Source organism: Canis lupus, chromosome 5 (assembly GCF_003254725.2).
Source record: "Canis lupus dingo isolate Sandy chromosome 5, ASM325472v2, whole genome shotgun sequence".
In the NCBI taxonomy this organism is placed as follows: domain Eukaryota; kingdom Metazoa; phylum Chordata; class Mammalia; order Carnivora; family Canidae; genus Canis; species Canis lupus.
In genome coordinates, this window is record NC_064247.1 from 14,441,984 (window position 1) to 14,454,334 (window position 12,351).

Below are 12,351 nucleotides of genomic sequence, written 5' to 3' on the forward strand. Positions count from 1 at the left end.
AGCCTTCAGGGTCCTAGAGCCCCCAGGAAACGGGAAGGAGGGAGTGGGGAGCTGGCAAGCGAAGCCAGGATAAAATATTGATGCCCGTGTCCTGGTAAAGCGAAGAACGCTGCGTGTCCATGAATAAAAGATGGGTCGGAGGAGCAGGCTGGGCAGCAGATTAATTAATCTAAGTGAGTGCTCCGCTTTGTGTCATGGGAGAGTGGGGCGGTGGAGTAAACAGACTCACCTCCCGCCGCTGCCCCAGAGGGTCCGGCGAGCTCCTCTGTGCCAGGCAGGCAGCTGGGCAGGGCAGCAGCTCCAGGCCCAGGCTGGCAGGGAGAGGGGCAGTGGCAGCCGGCGCTCCAGGCCCAGGGCAGCCTCTGTGCCCACGTGGAGGGCAGCCTCCCCAGCAGGAGGGAACCACGGAGCCCAGATGCTCTGGGAAGAGAGCTGTGACAGGTGCAGGGGCCTGGAGGTCAGCGAGGGGACAGCAGGGCTCCTGGCTCCTTCCCTGGTGCTTCCACTGTTGCCTCAGGGACACCGCCAGCACCTGGATAAGGGAGGGGGAAGGTAGGAAGAAGGTCGGTGGCGGCAAGTCCATGGTCTGGCATAGAAAGCCGGGTACAGGCTGGACTTGGCCGTTGGCAGGGATGGAGGACCACAGGTTCTGAGACAGGAGGAAGGGCTGGATGCGGGTGTAACTATTTCTGCCCTCCGAAATGCTAACCCCAGGGTACAAAGGCTTCCTGCCTTGGGTATGTGTTGGGGAAGGGGAGGGCCCACAGGATTCTTAGATGCAGCCGTGGAGGTCTCCCCAGGAGACAGTGCTCAGGACCCCTGCTTTCATCCATCCTCCAATCCACAGGGCGGCTTTCACCGGCTCTTAATGGTTTTGTTTTCTAAAGGTTACACAGGACTTTGTGGGATGGACATGCCCCTGGTCACACTCCCTGCAAGAGGGCAACAGCTCCAGCATCTGAGGTATCATAATGGATACCCTCCCCCAAGGGAGGAGCTCCCCATCCTCATGGTGACTCCTTCCCCGCCTCCCCCACCACCTCCACCAAGCCTCAGTGGGACCAGGCTGCCCTTTGCTCAGGACATCATCCTGCTGTGCTCTGTGTCTGTCCACAGCAGCCCCATCCTTAGAACCGTAGGTTAGGGCTACGTCCAACTCCAGGTGGCCTCAGCTGACACCAGTCACAGCCCTGGGCAGGCAGCAGGACATCTCCAGCCTGACCCATGGAAACTAGAAACTGGACCCTGACCTGGCCATGGGGAGAAGACGTAAAGGTGGGAGGGCAGACATCATCACAGGCTGGTTCCCTCCAAAGCCAGGGTCACAGCCATGGCCTCCGTCTGCCTGCCACCCCCTCCCTGCCACCCCCAAGCCTGCAATGGCCTCACCAGACTACAACAGCCTCAGTTCCTCAGCATTTCTGGTCTGTCCTGCTCACTGGGCAATGCATTGTGAAGAGCCTGCTGACATCTCTTGTGCTCCATCTCATATTTGTTATTTAACTTTTTTACACATAGTCCTGTCTCTTCCACTAATACTTAGCTCCTTGAATGTTGGAGCAAATTATTTTTTTGGTCCCATGACCTATACAGCCCAAGGTATACGGGAGGCACACTGCACAGCTGTTAGAATAAGTGAATGAACAATGAATGGCCGAGCCACCTGCCCTCTCTCTCCTAGGCTGATTTCGGGGCCGGGTCAGTCCCCCACTACCTGCCTTCAAGGTGGGAACAGTGCTTACTGAGAGCACCAGTCTGCCTCAGCCCAGAACCAGACAGGTGTGTGACAAGCATCTAACCTGCAGACATGTCTCTCCCGTTGGACAGGTGACAAACAGGTTCAGCACTTGGCCAAGATCACCCAGCTGGCAAATGGCAGAGCCAGGATCGGGTCCTGATCTGAGTCCAGGGTCCTCGCTCACACCTCTACATGTCGTTGGTGAGAAGCAGCAGGAAGGCAGGGCTAGGAAGCCTTAGCTTGCCTCACCTCCCAAGGAGAAAAAGAAGGGCTCTCTGACTGCAGACAATGGTCAGGGCTGGACAGACCCTGGTGCACAAGGGTGCCTGGGAACAGTGGGACAGGTCCCATGGGTGAGAGCAGGGAGCAGGCAGGTGGTGGAAGCCCTCCCCTCTGCCAGGGCTCTGAAAGATTCCCCGGGGTCTCGCCAAATCCACCCGGTTGCCAGTGACCATAAAGCTGGCTGCCTGGCCCCTACACCTCACCGTCGCCTGGGCCTAGAGCTGGAAGGGGAAGGCAGATTGGGCAACTTCTTCAGCCCAGAAATAATGACAGGGCCTCTGGAATCCCTCCAGAAACAGGCACCAGACTGGCCTGGAAGCACATACTGTGTCATACACACTTTTCGGCAGTCGACCTCCGAAGCAGGGGCGTCTAGAACAGTGCATTTCTGGAAAAAAAAAAAAAAAAAAAAGTGGCTGAGGAGCCTGCCATTTCTGTGGTCACAGTGCCACCTGTTAGCTGCACATGGCATAGCAGGGAGGGGCCGTCCTTCAGTGTCTGCAAGAACTTCCAGACCATTGGCATCCAGTCATCCATTGGACAAAGGCTTATTCAGCACCTACTGTGTGACGGGCATTATTTCAGAGGCTGCGTATACAGCAGTGAACAAAACAGACGAAAAGCCCTGCCTTTACGGTGCTCACAGTCTAGAAGGGAAACAAATAATTCATAAGGCCAACACATACAGCATACAGTATGTGACCCGGGGAAGCTTGGGGGGGCGGGTAGAAATCAGGAAGCAGGTGGGGAGTGCCCCTGGGGGTTGTGACTATAGGGAGAGTGGTCAGACATGATCTCAGAGACTAGTCTGGGAGGAGATGAGGAGAGAGCCCTGTGGGTTTCTGGGCAGGAACATTCTAGACAGAAGAAACAACACGTGCCTGTTGTGTCTGAAGAACAGAAAAGGACCAGGGAGGATTAAAGGAGGGGGCCAGGACAGTGGTAGGAGGCGGGACCAGAGCCTGTAGGACCTCAGAGGCCACTTGCAGGGACTTTGATCCTGCAAAATGGGGCTTCACTGCAGCGTTCTGAGCAGAAGACTGGCATAATGCAACTTGCATTTTAAAAAGATCTTCTGGAGGCTCCTGGAGGTGGGGCGACTCAATTGGTTAAGCCTCCAACTGCTGATTCTGGCTCAGGTCATGATCCCAGGGTCGTGAGATGGAGCCCCACATCAGGCCCTGTACTCAGCAGGGAGTCTGCTTGAGATTTTCTCTCTCTCCCTCTCCCCCTCCTCCTGTGCTCTAGCTCTCTCTCCTCCTCCTCCTCCTTCTCCTCCTCCTCCTCCTCCTCCCTCTCTCCCTCCCTCAAATAAATAAACAAAACTTTAAAAGGATCTCTCTGGGTGAGCAACCATGGGTGGAAACAAGGACACCGTGAAGAGGCCTCTATAAGCCCCAAGCGGGAGATGGTGGCAGCTTGGTCCCCAGGGGGAACATGAGGCAATGGGTGGGGAGGAGCGGCAAGAATTGCTGGGATGTGAGAAAAAGAGGAGGCAAGGTTGATCCAAGGGTCTGACCTAAACCACAGAGAGACCAGTGCTGTCCTTACTGAGACTTGGAATTGGTGGACTTGGTGGGAGGAACCGGGAGTTCAGTACTTGCCAGGTCAGAGCTGCCTATTAACAGGGGGTGGGATGAAGGGGTTTGGAGCTGGGTGGGGGCAGGGGGGCTGCCTAGAGCTGTAATCTGAAAGTCATCAGCATTTGGGTGACATTTAAAGCCATAAGACTGGATGAGATCCAGGTGGGTTGAAAGAAAAGGGAAGGGACCAGGGACAGAGCCAGGGAGCGCTCAGCTTCTCAGAATCATCGGGAAGTGCTGCAGAAAAGCACAAGAGAGTGAGGAGGGGGAAGAGGAGGGAGGAGGCCGAGGCAGCGAAGGGGGTAGGGGGTCCTCCGGGAAGGCTGGTGTACCAGAACCCACATCAAGAAAGAGGATGGAGTGAGCCACCATGTCAAAAGCTGCTGATCATCAAGTCAGGGCTGAGGACAGTCTACTGGCTTCTGTAACGCAGAGAGCAACAGTGACCCTGAGAGGAATGGTTCTGGTGACAGGGTGGGGACAAAAGCCTCTAGGAGGAAGTACAAGCAGGAATGAAAGGAGAGAAACCGGGAACAAGCTGAGACAATCTTTTGGTGGTGTTTTGTTTTGTTTTGTTTTGTTTTGTTTTTTATAAAAGGGAGGCAAGAGATGAAAATGTAGCTGGAGGGGCAACTGGGTGGCTTAGTGGGTGGTCGGTTATGTGTCTGCCTTCAGCTCAGGTCATGATCCTGGGGTCCTGGGATAGAGCCCCGCAACAGGCTCCCTGCCCAACAGGGAGCCTGCTTCTCCCTCTCCCTCTCCCTCTGTCCTCTGCTCATGTGCACTGTCTCCCAAATAAATAAATAAATAAAATATTTAAATTCTTTTAAAGGTAGCTGGAGAAGAGATGGGGTCAAGAGGTTTGGTTGGGTTTTTCAAGGATTTATGTTTCAGAGAAAGGGAGAAAGAGGGCACAAGCCGGGGGAGTAGCAGAGGGAGAGGGAGAAGCAGACTCCACACTGAGCAGGGAGCTCAATCTGGGCTCCATCCCAGGACCCTGAGATCATGACCTGAGCCAAAGGCAGATGCTAAACCAACTGAGCCACCCTGAGTTTTTTTTTTAAGGTGAGAAAAATAAGAATTTGCTTGACAGCGACGGGCGTAACTGGGGAGAAAGGGGAAAAGCTATGGGAAGAGAGATAGGGATGAGTCACGAGAGCACTGTCCTCGAGCAGGTGAAAAGGAATGAGATCCAGTTGTTCATGCCAATGAGATAGCACTTCACATCTGCCTCCCCTCCCCTGCCCCACAATGGCTAGAATCAAAAACACAGTAATACGTGTGGGTGAGGACCTGGAGAAATCGAACCCCTTGTATGCTGCTGGGGGGCATATAAAATGGTGCAGTCGTGGATCCCTGGGTGGCTCAGCAGTTTAGCGCCTGCCTTTGGCCCAGGGCGCGATCCTGGAGTCCTTGGATCGAGTCCCACGTCGGGCTCCCTGCATGGAGCCTGCTTCTCCCTCCTCCTGTGTCTCTGCCTCTCTCTCTCTCTCTCTATGTCTATCATAAATAAATAAAATAAATAAATCTTTTTTTTTTTTAAAGGCAAGCTTTTAAAAATAAAAAAAAAAATGGTGCAGCCACTTTGGAAAGCAGTTGGGTGGTTTCCTTAGGAAGTTAAACACGGAGTTAGCATACGCCTGGCAATTCCAACTCCCAGGTATACCCAAGAGAGAGAAAGACATATGGCCACATGAAAAGGTGTACACAGATGTTCATAGCAACACTGTTCACGCCAAAAAGTGGTAACCCAACCGTCCATCACCTAACAAGGGGACAGACAAAACACCGTCTTATCCACACCATGGAACAGCATTTGCTCAGAAAAAGGAAAGAAGTACCAGTACAGGGCTACGGCAGGGAGGCACCTCGGCAACGTGATGCTCAGTGAAAGAAGCCAAATACAAAAGGCTACATCTTGTATGACTGTTTATGTGAAATGTCCAGAGCAGGTGACTTCGCAGAGACCAGGCTTCCCCACGCAGACAGTAGATTGGTGTTTGCCACGGGCTGTGGAGACGGAGAGCGGGGAGTGGCTGCTATTGCACTTGGGATGTTCTGGAATTAGGTAGGGGTGATGGTTACAGGACTCTGTGACTACGCTACAAACTGCTGAATTGCACATTTTAAAAGGGTGGATTTTATGCTTTGTAATTATATCTCGGTAATAATTTTTTTCTTTAAAGATCTGGTTGTGTAGATGAGAAGGGCTGCCCTAGCCCAGGAAAGAGATAGGAGACGCTGGCACTGATGCAGGCGGGCAGGTGGGCAGGTGCAGGCAATCATGAACATTCTCTCCTGGTGGCTTCTCTTCTCTCAGAGACCTGGGAAATGAGGTCATTAGCCAAGAGTGAAGAGGGAGGCTCCAGCAAGAGTGAAGGTACAGAACGATTGTAGAAGAGAGAGAAAGAGAGAGAGAGAGGAAATGAATGGACTGGGAACATTTAGTAAGAGAGTGGGGCAGCGCTGAGGCCTCCCGTGAGGGAGGCAGAGGGCAGTAAGTGTGCTAGGTCCCCCAGCCTTGAGACAGCATGGGGACGTGGGTTACAGGCACCGAGCTCCCCACACGACAGGGCTCTGGTCCCTGAACAGGCAGGTACACACATGGGTGTTTGCAAGAGGAAACCCTAAAGATGCCCACTTGTTCACCCTGGTGATTTTAAATGCACATTCCCTTCCACTCTGCAATTCCTCTTAGGGAATTTAGCCTCAGAAAAACTTGCAGGCAGACACAAGATGTATGTACATGGATGTTTCAGGCAGCACTATTAGTAATAGCAAAAAATTGGAAACCACCAGAATGTCCATTACGGGAGAAATGGTGAAATAAATCCTGGTTAGCTACGCTGTGAAGTCTTAGCCGCAGTAAAGACAACGGAGGAGCCCATATGTGTGACATGGCAGGATTTCTAAGATGCTTCGTGAAGTGGGAAAAGTCAGGCTGCAGAATAATGTGTGACATTAGGTAACCGTCTTCCCTTTTTTGTTGTTGTAAACAAAAAGGGTATTTATGTGAGCATATTTACATTATTATCAAACATAAAAGGTCTAGAAAGGATGCGGGGTAGATTGTTAGTGGTGCTTAATCTTGAGGAGTAGGTTTTGGAAAAGGAGTTGAGGGCGGTTAAGGGGTTGAAAGTGTTTTAGAGAGGGACTTTCATTGCTTATTTTATATGTTTCTTAAAACTTATAGCATGGAGGGATCCCTGGGTGGCGCAGCGGTTTAGTGCCTGCCTTTGGCCCAGGGCGCGATCCTGGAGACCTGGGATCGAATCCCACGTCGGGCTCCTGGTGCATGGAGCCTGCTTCTCCCTCTGCCTATGTCTCTGCCTCTCTCTCTCTCTCTCTGTGTGACTATCATAAATAAATTTAAAAAAAAAAAAACTTATAGCATGGAGCATAGATGCTTTTGTAACTTCAAAAGAATCACTGGGGCTCCCCATCCCATTCGCAGGCCCATTCTTCCCCAGCCCAGGCAGCTCTGTGTCCCCAGAGGCAGTGGCCAATCCTGGCCAGACTATGGCTGGGTCCTGACCAGTTTTCCCTTTGCCCAAGTCTGGGCAGAGGACAGAGAGCAAGCAACTGCCCCCCCCCCACCCTGCCCCAACCTCAGTCTCCTCCACAGCTGTTCCTCTCCAGCCACTTTCCAGGGAGGAAGGTATCTGATCAACGCACCAAACCAAAGGCACCAAAGCCCAGGGAAGCAGCTGCCACAATGATAATGGCAAGCACTTACGTGGCACTTACTGTATATCAGACACTACTCTCAACACTTCATATATGAACTCGTAACAACCCTACGGATTCCGTGCTATGCAATCACTTCATAGCAGATTTTAAAAACACAAACACGGGTCACCTGGGTGGCTCAGTGGTTGAGCATCTGCCTTTGGCCCAGGTTGTGATCCCGGGTCCTGGGATCAAGTTCTACATCGGGCTCCTCGCAGGGAGCCTGCTTCTCCCTCTGCCTGTGTCTCTGCCTCTCTCTCTCTCTCTCTCTCATGAATAAATAAATAAAATATTAAACACACACACAGACACAAACAGGAAGGCTGCTCAAGAGGCTGTCTCCCACCCCAGGTGTCACAGCCCCGAGGTGGGACAACAGGCTGACCTGGGAGAGCTGCCGCCATCCTGGGAATCCACAGCCTAGGCCAGCCTCTTCTTCCTGCCTCACTCCCTCCACTCAGCCCTCCGAAGCTCCAGGTCCTGGGATGTTCTTTTTTTTTTTTTTTTTTTTTAAAGATTTTATTTATTTCTTCATGAGAGACAGAGAGAGAGAGAGGCAGAGACATAGGCAGAGGGAGAAGCAGGCTCCCCAAGGGGAGCCCAATGCGGGACTGGATCCCAGGACCCCAGGACCACACCCTGAGCTGGAGGCAGATGCTCAACCACTGAGCCACCCAGGCCTTCCACTGGGACATTCTGATACAGCCACGTGTCCTCGTCCAGGGCAAGCCTAAGGCTTCCCCAACCCAGATCCCAGGACCCACCAGTGCCTGGCACGTGGCTGGTGACACCTGGTGCACAAGGAGTGCTCAACATGCATTTGCTGAATTAATTGCTCTGTTCTCCCACCCCCACCCCCACAGTGTCCCCCTGGGCCTTGGTCTCCTCATCTAGAAAATGAGCGGGTGGCATGTGACCACCACCTCAGGACAAACATCAAGGTGCTGCTAAGAGAAGCCAGCGCTTATTCCAACAGGGAGACTCTCAAACAGTGGGACTTGAGGGTGGGAAGGCAGGAGAGCTTACGTGATGCCTTCCCTCCTGGGCATGGAGGCCGACTGGGAACGCTCCACCTACCCACGAGCATAGACGGGTACTTCACCTGACATTCTCCACCCCACAAGGCTCAAATCTCGTCCAGGAGACAATTTCCTTGCACAGACACAGGCACTGTTCTATGGGCTCTGCAGCCCCTGCCTGGCTGGGTGTCAGGGAGACCACAGAAACTGCTCCTGACCCCTGGTCGAAAATCTTGGCACCCAGGTGGCCACCACAGGTGAAGGAGAGCACACAGCCATACGGGTGGCAAGTGGTGACTCCCTGGGCCACAGCTGGCCAGGTGAGCCTGCCTGTGATTCAGACATAGGAGGGGGGTAGGCGTGCAAAGCTGTGTCTCCCAAAGTCTCCATGGGTTGTGCCAGCCAGAGGAAGCACTCCTACAGTCCTTGTTTACCTAGTCTGGAAAGTTCCAGGACAGCCTGGGGGGAACACAGGAGGAGGGGAGCTTACCCTATGTGCCAGGCACTTCCACACATGGGTTCACAGATGCCCCACACGGTATTGGCACCCCACTCCTCACAGACAAGGATGCTGAGGCCCAGAGAAGCCGGGGACAGGACCATGTCCCCAGCTGGGACCTGAACTCCCCTCCCCAGGGCCAAAACCCATGCCTCTCCACAGAGTTCTCTCAGCTATTGGTGAATGAGGGATTTGGAGCTGGGACTCAGAGGGCACCCTGGCCCTGTCCTGCCCCGCCGTGGGCTTCCAGCCTCAGTGCCGGAGCCAGCCTTCAATTTGGAGGCAGTAGCCTCAGGCGTGTCCAAGGGGCCCTGGGCTAGAGTCCACCACTGGGTTCACTGTCGGTTCCAGAGCTCCCACCCATCATGTGCCCCCCAACCCTGCATAGCCCCCCTCAGTTATAAATGGTCCACTCACTTCTCAACAGAGCTTCCTAGCAAAGCAAGAAGCTAACCCCAACCCTCAGAGTCACACGGCCAGACAACGGCAGGCTTCAGCCTTCACAGGAGGTCCAGCTCCCTGGACCTACCAGCTGGCTGGACCCATTTTGGGACCCATCAAAAAATAAGGGGGGTGGGCCCCTTGCCCTCATACGCACCAGAGGTCACCCTTCAAGTATTTCCTTTACCCTTCCCTGGGATATATTCTGGAGCTCCAAGTTTTGAGTGCTGGCCCCAACCCCCTCCCTACCTGGGGAAGTCCCTGGTCCTGGCACAAGTCCAGGCTCCCAGCAGACCCACAACCCACGCATGAACCTCAGGAAAGCTGTCCCTCTGGCCTGCTTCATGCCACACAGCCACCTTAAGACACAGCCACACCCCCAGAAAGGGCTCAAACTCTAAGTGCCCCTGGTCCTCACCCTCCCCACTCCACCCCTCCTCCACTGTCCTGGGCTACCCACAGGTAGTTCCACCCCCTCCCCAGGCTGCCAGCCCAGAGGAGCCAACAGACAGAGGATGAACTGACAGCCCTGCCCCCACCACCTCCCGGGGCCTGTTTCTGGGCCAGAGGCCAGACAGGAGATTTTCCTGGAACATCTAGGGCACAGAGATGCTGAGAAACCAGGGGGTGGGGGGAAGAGCCTAAAAGGAACAGCCAGAACAAGTGGGGGTTGGGAGAAGCTGCTACCTGGCATGTGGGCCGGCCACATCCCCCTCCTCCCCAGTGTTCCTGGCAAGTGTCTATGCACAGTAAAACTCCCACCACCCTCCCCAGAAAGCCACCAAATTCCAAGGCCTGACTCAGTTCTGCCCCCTGGGAGCTCTGTGCCTGCTGCAGGCTGGCAAGGGCTCCTCCAATTCCTGCTGCATCCCTGGGGCCTCAGACTGCTGGCTGGCTCTTCACTCAGATGCGAGTGCCGATCCTCACCCTGTCCTGTCTCCTGGAGGCCAGTCCCAAGCTCGTCAGACGAAATGACAAGTATCCAGCGAGCACTTAAAGGCACTGGGGGTAGGGGGTAGTATTTGAGTGTGAGTGTGTGTATGTGTCTATAAGCATATGCACATGTGAGCATTTGTCATTATGTCTGTAAGAATGAGAGTGGGTCTGCACATTTGTATAGATGTGTGCGTGTGCATGTGTCTGTGTCTGTGTCTGTGTCTGTGGTGGGCCTGACCTCCCTCTCTCCTGCCCAGGGGTTCTCAGGTCCCTTTCACCTGAGAGCAGCCCAAATTAGACAGGACTGTTGCCAGAGCCTTCTAGGGTACTGAGTGGAGAGGAGCTCACTGGGACAGAACAGAGGCCCTCAATGAGCTCCTGCCCCTCCCCCTGCCCCTGCTCTTGCTGGGTCAGATCCCTGCTCTGACCTCAACTATCATGACTGTCCAAGCCAAACTGCTGGTGAGATCTGCCTCAACTCCTCCCTGCCCTGGGCTGGGCTGGACTCTCACCTTGCAGCTGCCCCTGCCCTCTCCCAGGGCTCTCTCCTGGGGCTCAGTTCTGCAAAAGGGTAGCCCCTGAGGACTGGAACCCCTTCCACAGTTCATTCACTGTCAACCAACTTGGCTATTTCCACCTACAGCTCAGCTCGGAGCTCTCCCCAAAACATGAGGCCTCCTAGTCTGGCCTGCGGGCCAACACCCTACATGCAGGAACCTCCAAGTCCCTGAAAAACCACTCACAAGTTCAGGTTTTCAGGCTGAGAGGCACCAATGGCCCTCTGTTTGTTTGCAGAACCTGGAGCAGAGCAACATCTCTACAGACCAACAGCCAGCTCCCCTGGCCAGCTCAGAGGCAGCTCTGCACCCCTCTGTCCCCTGCTCAGGTCCCCGGGACCCCAATGGGCCAAGCCACCATCCATCCATCCATCCATCCATCCATCCAAAAATGTATATTACCTGACAGTGCCAGGCCTTGGGGATCCTGAGGGGGACCCATTATGGTCCTTTTCCCTCTCAGGGTAGGAAAAAATCTCAGAAAAGGAGCAGCTTCCAAAGACTATTCCAAGACAGTGCTGACGAATGGAACTTTGTCACAACCTAATGTTCTCTATCTGCACTGCCTGACATGTCTATAGCCTCCCAGCCACAGTGGACACTGAGCATTTAAAACGTGGCAAGTGTGGCTAAGGACTGAATTTTTAATTTTACTTAAATGTACTTATTAAAATGTAAATAGTCACATAGAACTAACCACTGGCTGCTGTATTGGACAGCACTATCCTAGGAGCTGTGGGAGCACAGAGAGAGAAGGAGAGGCTTCAGGGAGGAGATATTTGGTGGGACCAGGTGGAACTCCAGAATGTTCTTTCAACAAGTACTTACAGAGAGCCGAGAAGGGCCAAACACTGATGATATAGCAAGAGCTACCCAAGTCAGGGAGGAACTGCCACCGGGTAGTATTAACCAAGTAGAGCGTGCTGCCTCCCAGCCCAGACGAAGGCCCCATCGCAGACAGTGCAAATCAGGGAAGACTTCCTAGAAAAAGTAGTTTCTAAGATGAGGCCTAGGGGAAGACTTCCAAGAAGGGAAAACCAGCTTGTGCAAAGGCCCTGAGGCAGCAGAAAGCCTGGGGAGTATTAAGGAGAATATGAAAGCCTTCACGCAGACAGCAGCCAGAACAGCCCCCACAGCACAGCCCCGCGCTGGTGGCCAGCCAACTCACTCATTCTTCTTCTCAGATGTCCACTGGAATGTACTCAGCCCCAGGCGGCCTCATGAGCATATTTTGGAAAATCCTGTCACAGTCTCCAGCCTGGCCAAAGGCTTCTCTGACCTCCTGCATCCTCTCTGAGGTCACTACTGGGTGGGGCCTGAGCCATTATCCCTCCAGGAGTTCCTGACTCATCATGGAAAAAACTGAAAAGCCCAGTCTTCTCAAGAATCAGTCCAACGCTAGAGGGGGAGGGCAGCTGTGACCCCAGCTCCAGGACACAGGGACAGTGGAGGGCGGCAAGGAGCGAGTCAGAGACAGAAGAGAAGGCGAAACAGAGACCCGGGCAGAAAGTGAGGTGGACACTGAGGGTAAGTCTACAGAGACAGGAGGCGGTGATCACAGACACAA